The sequence below is a fragment of the Arachis hypogaea genome, chromosome 16 (genome assembly GCF_003086295.3).
Source record: "Arachis hypogaea cultivar Tifrunner chromosome 16, arahy.Tifrunner.gnm2.J5K5, whole genome shotgun sequence".
Classification (NCBI taxonomy): Eukaryota; Viridiplantae; Streptophyta; class Magnoliopsida; order Fabales; family Fabaceae; genus Arachis; species Arachis hypogaea.
Window position 1 is genome coordinate 20,107,945 of NC_092051.1, and position 7,895 is coordinate 20,115,839.

A 7,895-nucleotide genomic window follows, 5' to 3' on the forward strand; every position below is an offset into this window, starting at 1 on the left:
AAAAAAAATGGGGGCAAGGACCCAATTGAAAGGAAAAAAAAGTGTAGGGACCTAATTGAAAAATTCGCTAAACTATAGGGACCAACAGAGTAATTAAACATTTTTATTATTAAGCTTCTTAGTTTTACTTTTACATACCCCATTATCTCGCGTAAGGGTGTAGATGGTCCCGCCCGGTCTGAAGATCCGGTCCGATTTCGAACACTTTAGGAACTAATTTAGTTGGATTTTATTGGGTCTAGGGTTGGGTAAGGGTCTCAAAAATAGACCCGGTCATTATTTTGGGTCGGGTCCGGGCCATAGTTCGGGTTACCCGAACTCGGCCCGGTGGCCCGGTCATCATATATAATTAATATTTTGTGTTATTAGTGATGGATGATGACTATTCTTATGTGAAATTTAAATATTGTAAACCTTAATATTTTGTGTTATTAGTTATTATAAGATTATAAGTTAATGTTTTATGTTTAAAATGTATAAGACTTTAGACTAATGCATAATATTGTGTTATTTGTATTGATTTAAATATTTGGTGTTATTAGACAATATTAATATTGATTATAGTTATGCTTTAATTTTAGAGAAGGGTTGGTTCTTGTTATATTTTTTTAAGTGAATTTTACTATGTGAATTGTAAAATAATAGTTAGAGATTAGGTAGTTTTTACATATTAAAGGCCCAATTTTTACCCAATTTTCACTAAGGTCAAAGGTGCGTAGGTTTCATTAGATTTAGGATCGAATTAGAGTTTAAAAATTAAGCCCGATCTATATTTCGGGTCAGATCTGAATTAAGCCAAACCGGTATGTCCGTCCCATGTACACCCCTAATCTCTCGTATATCGTTACCTGTCCTTTCCTTACTCCCACCAAAAAACGCGTGTTACACCCTCACTCATTCAACACTGCAAAAATAAGAAATCAGAAAAGGAAAAGCTAGAAATCAGAGATGGGGAGTGGGGAATCGGAAGAACGCGAGAGAGGGAGAGGAGGGAACGGACAGCGCCGGCGGGATAGGGGCCGCCATCGCCATCAAGGCCGAGAAACAAAGAGAGAGAGGGTCGACCGAGCAGAAGAGAAGCAAAGATCGAGAGAGAGAAGACGCGATTGAGGAGAAGAGGAAAGGGCGTTGTCTCGCGCTGTCGCCGCCGCGCCCTACCTCCGTCGCCGTTGGAGCTTCGACCGTCGATGTCACCGGGGTGGTCGCCGTCGCTAGGATTAGCCACTGCCACCATCCGAGCTCGCTGCTGCTGATGATGGTAAGCCAAACCGTCGTCCTTGATGCCGGAGAAGAACACCAGAGTTGCTGTTCTGGTTCCGATTCCTCCATTTCTGAAACTGTAACACTCTTATCCTTGTTCTGCTTCAAACTTGTTCCTCTACCATGTTCTTGTTCTAATCCTAGTCACCTATATTCTTATTTTAGTTCTGCCACTTTACTTCTAAAATTTCTGTTGCAACTAGTATGGGTGTCGATGCTGTTTTTGGGACTGTGGTAGCTGCTGCTGGTTCTGTGTGAGGCTACCGCTTTTGCGAGATAGGAAAAGGAATTTGTCACAGTTAAGTTCCGGTTAATTGAGGTAGGGGATATTTTATTAAATTAAATACTTTAAATTTGAATGCCTAAGGAGTTTACTGGATTAATGCAAATATAGGAATGCTTGATATGTGATGGATTTTGGATGTGGATTAAATGTGTGACTGGTTATATCTCTTATTGGAATATGTTTGAATGATAACTTTAAGAATGCTTGGCACTGCTGATTTTGGTTTTTAAGATTGATGTTGAGTTAAGATCATGCTTGTGATTGAATTGCTGGAAATTCTGATTTTGATTGATTATGTAAGATTGGTGGTTATTGAATTTTTTTGGTGACTAGATTGGTGGTTATTGAATTGCTTATTTGTTGAGGTTGAGATTGTTGTTAATGTTGATTTATGAGTAATTATAATTGATTTTGAGGATTGTTAAAAGATTGAAGATTGGTTATTGAATTGTTTTCTTAAACCTTTGATTTTTATTAAAATAAAATCGTAACATTGCTAACGAATAAGTAACACTAAAATAGTTGGAATCATGTGAGGCTGATTTTTGAGTAATGGTTATGGATTTTTGAAGTTGGACGGGTTTACTTTTAAAAGAACGATAGTCGTTAAATTGGTTTATGATGAGTTGTTTATTGAGAATCTATTGTTATGATAACTGCTGATGAAAAGGGCTGGTGATTTGTTGAGAAAGAGGGAACCCGAAAAGGGTGACAAAGTCCAGTTTTAAGGGGAACTAATGTCCAATTTTTGTAAAAATATATGAAAAGTGATTTCATTTTAAAAATTTGATTTATAAGCTTATTCTTGAGAAATTATTGATTTGATTTATTAATAATTATTGGTCTGACTCAATAACATAAGATTTGAAAGGTCTGAATTTTATTAAAATAGAAAGTGGCTTAGCTTCAAAGAAAACGTTTTAATTACTGAAAACTATTTGATTTCGGTTTATTACAGAAAATCTTATTTTCAGCTTGATTTATTAAGAAAGTATAAGGTTTTACATTCAGTTTTTTTGAGAATAGATTTTGTTTCAAGTTATGATTTGAGTTCGGTTTGTTAAGGGAAAGAAGGAAAGAGGAAAGAGCACACGACACGTGTGATTATGAAATGAATAAAAGGTCACGAGAGGGTGACGGAAAGTAACTAGTTAGTGTGCCGATGTGAGAATGTTAAGCCGTGGGCTTTATGTGTGAATGATTGTGCGGGGTGCCCGTGTGTATGGAATGGCTTCCAGTAGAAAGTAGCACATGCTTCAGCTGGAGAATCAGCGCCTGCAAGTACTTAAAGAGGTTATGTTCGGCATATTTCAGCCGGAGAATCAGCGCCTGCAAGAGTAGAAACTTGCAGAGGTTATGCCGCTGGAATGCCTTATCTGACTTGCGAGTCGGATTGCATCGGGTGCAGGTCGAAACAGACAAATGAGCTCATTACCTACGATAGGACTAGACATGCATCATCTTTGTTTGCGCATTTGCATTTGGTTGTGCTTGCTTATCTTGTTTCTTTGTGAATATGATGTTTGTCTTGTTGCAATTAGTTTGTGTATTGATGTGAATGAGAACTGAAGTTGCGATTGAGATTTGTTTAGAATTCAAAAATTTTAAGAGGGTAATTAATTATATAAAGTAAGAGTATAAAGTATATTCAAACGTTTAAACAAAATAGTTTTTTTTGAGTAAGTTAACTGTTTGCATTATATTCAATATTTTTACGGCATTCCCATTTCCTACTGAGAACGCGTGGTTTGTTCTTACCCGAAAATCTTCCACCCTTTCAGTGACAGGCTCAAAGATTTAGTGTGAAGCTGCGGGCGAATATTAGTCTTATTAGAGGTAAGTTTATGTGTTGAGTTGCTTTCATAGAATTCTCTTGTCCTTGTTATTTAAGATTTTATTTTATACAGAGGGATAGGAGTTGTATCTCAGTTTTATTTGAATTCTGTTGTATGATATTTATTATTATTAATAACTATGTGATTAGTATTGTTCGGGGATTTTTGATATATGGTTTTTAATTAATAAAAACAAACTTTTCAAGCATTTTCTTAAAAATTGAAACGCGACATCGAACTAAAGGCTCAATATTAAATAGTAAATAAGGAAAGTAGATAATTATCTTTAGTACGATCATGACGTACTAATAGTTAGGATGTTACAAAATTCATTTTAATTTTGTGCTAATATGATATACAACATTGGTTCACATAAATGAGATTATAACACGCTACAATAACATTAAGAATACAAGACACGTTTTAAAGTTTTTATTACTATTAATGATAAGCCATAAAATCAATGTTCTTATTCGTTAAAAGTCATATAATAATATGAATTGCAATAATGGTATTAGCGCATAAATGGAGGGCAAATAATGTTTGTGATTCTAATAAATGAAATAAAAAATAGAAAGTTTGGCCTATCCTAAACAAAATATTAATGTCTCTTATATATATATTTTTTATCATTTTAATAGTTTACTCGTTATTAGATTAGGTAAAACAACCTCGAATAAAAATCTTACTGCGAGTGTTATCTTTTAATGATATTATTTAATTGAACTTGTCATACTTAATCTCAATCCTTCCGTCTCAGGCTCAATTTCGAAAAACAAATACTATCATAGAAAATTCACTCTAATTTTGTGTTGATATGATATACAACATTGGTTCACATAAATGTGAGTATAACACGCTACAGTAACATTAATAATACAAGACACGTTTTAAGGCTTTTATTATCATTAATAATAAGCCATAAAATCAATATTCTTATTCAATAAAGCCATAAAATAATATGAATTGCAATAATGGTATGAGCGCATAAGTGTAGGGTAAATAATGTTTATGATTCTAATAAATGAAACAAAAAATAAAAAGTTTGGACTATGCTAAACAAAATATTAATGTCTCCTAAATATTTTTTTCATTTTAATAGTTTATTTGTTATTAAATTTAGTAAAATAACCTCGAATAAAAATCTACCTGCGAGTGTTATCTTTTAATGATATTATTCAATTAAACTTGTCATACTTAATCTCAATCCTTCGATGTCAGTCTCAATCTCTGAAAACAAATACTATCACATAAACTCACTCTAATTTTGTGCTAATATAATATACAACAGTGATTCACGTAAATGAGAGTATAAAACGCTACAGTAACATTAAGAATACAAGACACGATTTAAGGCTTTTATTACCATTAATAATAAGCCATAAAATCAATGTTCTTATTCATCAAATGCCATAAAATAATATGAATTGCAATAATAGTATGAGCGCATAATTGAAGGGCAAATAATGTTTGTAATTCTAATAAATGAAATAAAAAATAGAAAGTTTGAACTATTCTAAACAAAAAATTAATGTCTTCCAAATTTTTTTTTCATTTTAATAGTTCACTCGTTGTTAAATTTAATAAAATAACCTCGAATAAAAATCTAACTGCGAGTGTTATCTTTTAATGATATTATTCAATTGAACTTTCATACTTAATCTCAATCCTTCTGTCTCAGTCTCAATCTCTGAAAACAAATACTATCACGGAAAATTCACTCTAATTTTGTGTTAATATAATATACAACTTTAGTTCACATAAACGAGAGTATAACACGCTATAGTAACATTAAGAATACAAGACATGTAACACCCTAACTATCAGAATGTCACGCTTTCGGCTGCGCCACTCTGATAGCTCGGGTATTACGACGACTCTTAATTTATTTAATACTAAAATATGAGCTTGTTTAAAATTTAAACCGTATTTTTCAAAACATACATCCATACTTACAAAGAATACATATATATATATATATATATATATATATATATATATATATATATTATTAATTTACAAGCATTACATAATACAAAATCCTATCCCTCATACAAAATGTGAAAGGTCAAAGGCGAGGGAAAACATCACTAAAACAATAAAAAAATATCGTGTAAATGCAAAAGTAAAACTCTTCCAAACTTTGTCGTCCATATCCTGAAAAAGAAAAGACCTGTAGGGGAGTGAGAACATCGTCCTTGCTGGTTCTCACTATGGGGTTAGAGAATTGCTATAATAAGATACGTAGAAATAAAACTGTCTTTAAAGTACAGTGATTAATAGACTCCTTATGAATCTTTTCAAAACCAAAGACTATGTTCCAAAAACCCGAAATCCTTTTTAAAAGGGAAATCCGTTAATTCTTTAAAAATCCAAAACTTCTTTAAAAGTTTTTCCTAGACAACATGAATGACCAAGCTGTTCCAAGCATAGGTTCATTAAGTTTATGCTGAACCAGCATAGGTTTTCATACTTTACTAAACTAGAAACACAAACCAAACACGGTCCCCGGCCCATCATATAATTAATCACGGCCCTAGGCCAAACAAATCAACCAACAGCCAACTCACCACAATCCAACCAATTTCAGTCACAAACACAAATAAAAAGATTCAAACACAAACAAGCAGTTACGTCAAGTAGAGTAATTAGCAGTTAAACATGGTTATTCACATAGACAAACCAACTACAATATGCACACCCAAACAATGTCACATAAATACATATGATGAATGTCTGCCCTATAGCTGATGAGTCTCATCTGTCGGTTGCAAAGCCAACCCGACATGTCCCGGTAACCATTGGACAGAACACCAAACACGGAGCAAGTGGGACAACGCCGCAACCTTTGCATCTTACCCGCGTAACCGGATCAGGGGACAACTTCACCCTGCCTCTTACCCAGGTGGTGTTACAGTTCTCAACCCGGAGCAAGCGGCGATAGAATTCCACCCTTGCATCTTACCCAGTATTCTCGCCTCTTACCCGGAGCAAGTGGATAACACCACTGCATCTTATCCGGAGGCATATCACAATCAAATTCAACTTATTTTCATTATCATTCCAATTCATTCATAACCATTCATAATCATTTTCACACTTTCTCAACAATCCACATCAAGTAAATCATCATTCATGCCATATATTACTTTTTCCTCATATCACTTTTCTTTAAAAACAACAATCAAACTCATCTTTGTCTCAATTTCAAAATCTTTCTCATATCTCAAGCTATTTCAAGCTTCCTAGCCACTTTTTCCTCAAACTCAATTCCCTTTTTAAAAGAGAGCTACTTTATGTAACATTTTCTCAAAACTTACAAACAATTCCAAAATCATATCAAATGTAAATTTTCTTTGAAAAGACTCAAAATCCTCCTCTTTGAAACCATCATTTTAACTACTTTTAAATGGGAGTTATCAATTAATTATTCCGGCAAGGTCTCAAGTTTTTAAGGGAGAACAACCAAATCCCTTTTCTTAAATTTATTAAAATTCTTGAAAAATCATGTTTTCGTGGTTTGAATTAATCAAGCGAAATCCAAATAAAACCAAATCATTTAGAACCAAAAACCCATCCGTTTGAACCAAAATAATTTTTAATTTCATTCCTTAAAACCAATTCCTTAACTTTTCCAAAACATCGCAAGCGGAGTCAGTCGATTAAAGTCCATTTACTTATAAATTCACTGAAGCTCCTTCGAATGAAATTCTCAAGTCAAATTCAAAAATATAAACCCTTCTCACATTTAAAACAGCCTCAAAACATAAGTCTTCTCTAATTGGTTTGCACTCAAAATGTAATACTTTTCTTAAGAAACAAAGCTCCACCACAATTCTCTTTGCAATAATTCAATTCAAGACGTAATTCATCACTTTCTTAAATAGTTCAAATAAAATAATATGTCTTAAGTTCAAATTTTCTGAATAACTTTTCAAATAAAGTCTTGGATTTTATAGAAATTTCGGCAGCACCTCCCCTAAAACTTGGACTTTGCCACCCTTTCCGGGTCCCAACCAAAACATTCCGCAACCATTTCCAATGGGTTCAAAACCAAACTAGTTTCCAATAAAACAAAATCCAGACTTTCAAACTTTAAAAATCACATCAAACCAAACCAATTAAAAAATCTCCAATTTTAACAAATCAATTAATAATTCAATCAATACACAACCGTATTCATCCAAAACAAGCTAGCCAATTCATAAGACTTGCATAATCACTAAAAATGCATTTTTTCACATCCATATCAATTTGTAACAATTCCAATTACAAAATTAAGTTTTTAGAAAAAGTCCCTACCTTGATTAGTCCCAAGCTGCATAATTAAACCCATTAAATCCTTATTCTCATGTTAATCGACAGCAACCGCAGAAATTCCGACAACCACATATCTGACATAATTTAGAATTAACATGGAATGGATATTGAGAGATATTAAAACATAATTGATAATAGAGTATTGCGATAAACAAGAACGGAACCGAATAATCTCCCCATGATAAACAGAATAG

At 33.1% G+C, this 7,895-nt stretch overlaps 1 long non-coding RNA gene across 1 annotated transcript; it reads left to right on the forward strand.

The window, feature by feature from the left end:
- The first annotated feature begins 802 nt into the window (after positions 1-802).
- On the forward strand, positions 803-3,552 carry LOC112758453 (uncharacterized). Its single transcript, XR_003179636.3, has 3 exons — positions 803-1,339; positions 1,464-1,579; positions 3,328-3,552. It is a non-coding gene; the product is annotated as an uncharacterized lncRNA (long non-coding RNA).
- The last annotated feature ends 4,343 nt before the right edge of the window (positions 3,553-7,895 follow it).